The sequence below is a fragment of the Mastomys coucha genome, unplaced genomic scaffold (genome assembly GCF_008632895.1).
Source record: "Mastomys coucha isolate ucsf_1 unplaced genomic scaffold, UCSF_Mcou_1 pScaffold3, whole genome shotgun sequence".
Classification (NCBI taxonomy): domain Eukaryota; kingdom Metazoa; phylum Chordata; class Mammalia; order Rodentia; family Muridae; genus Mastomys; species Mastomys coucha.
This window is the reverse complement of record NW_022196909.1, coordinates 11,784,022-11,784,839: the sequence shown is the minus strand read 5'-3', so window position 1 is coordinate 11,784,839 and position 818 is coordinate 11,784,022.

The following is an 818-nucleotide window of genomic DNA, read 5'->3' as shown; positions in this document are numbered from 1 at the left end:
ATGCAAGCTGGCATGATTTTCCCGCAGCCTATTATGCTTTGCCACGTAGCTCATGCTGATTGGGACCAGGGAAAGTATTTAACCTGTGAGGGCTGGGGGTGAGGAGAGGAGATTATTATGATTATTGGGATAAGTAAGAAGAAGTAAAAATGAAGGTTCCTGATTAAACTGCTGGGAGAAGAGCTCATTGTTGCCTCCTTATTTCCGCTGGACAGAAGGGCGGCGACATTTGGTGGCCCAGACTGGGAATGGAGAAGTTCGTACGGGGAGAGACATACAGAGAATAGAGAATAGACTTACAGGGAACCCGTCGGGGACATCTTCTACGGCTCAGAACTCCTTGCAGGCAGGGCAGTCGACTGGTAAATTCCCAGGTAAGGTGGGAAAAAAGGGAAAGTCCTCGGTAAAGAGGCGATAATATCTCCGGGATTGGAGCAATAAGGTCCTGTTAAGGGCGAATCAAAGGTGATAATATGGGGAATTCGCAATCTTGCCCCGTGTTTGTTGCTCTTAAGGAGCTATCAAAAGCAAAAAAGAATTAAAGAGAGAAACCCTAGAAAAATTTCTGTCAGAGGTAGATATCGCAGCCCCTTGGTTCGCAGTGTCAGGTCACACTGTCCAGCTGGGATGAATTAGGAAGAGATTTGGAATTTGCCTGGGAGGAAGGAATCATAAAAGGTGGAGTGCGACCAATCTGGAAGCTGATTAGGAGTTGCCTGGAGAATAAAGTGTGTTCTAAAGCAGTTCTAAAGAGAAGGGACAGGAAGTGTTAGAACAGCTGAAGGAAGAGAGGTCAGCAAAGTCTGAGAATCAGACTG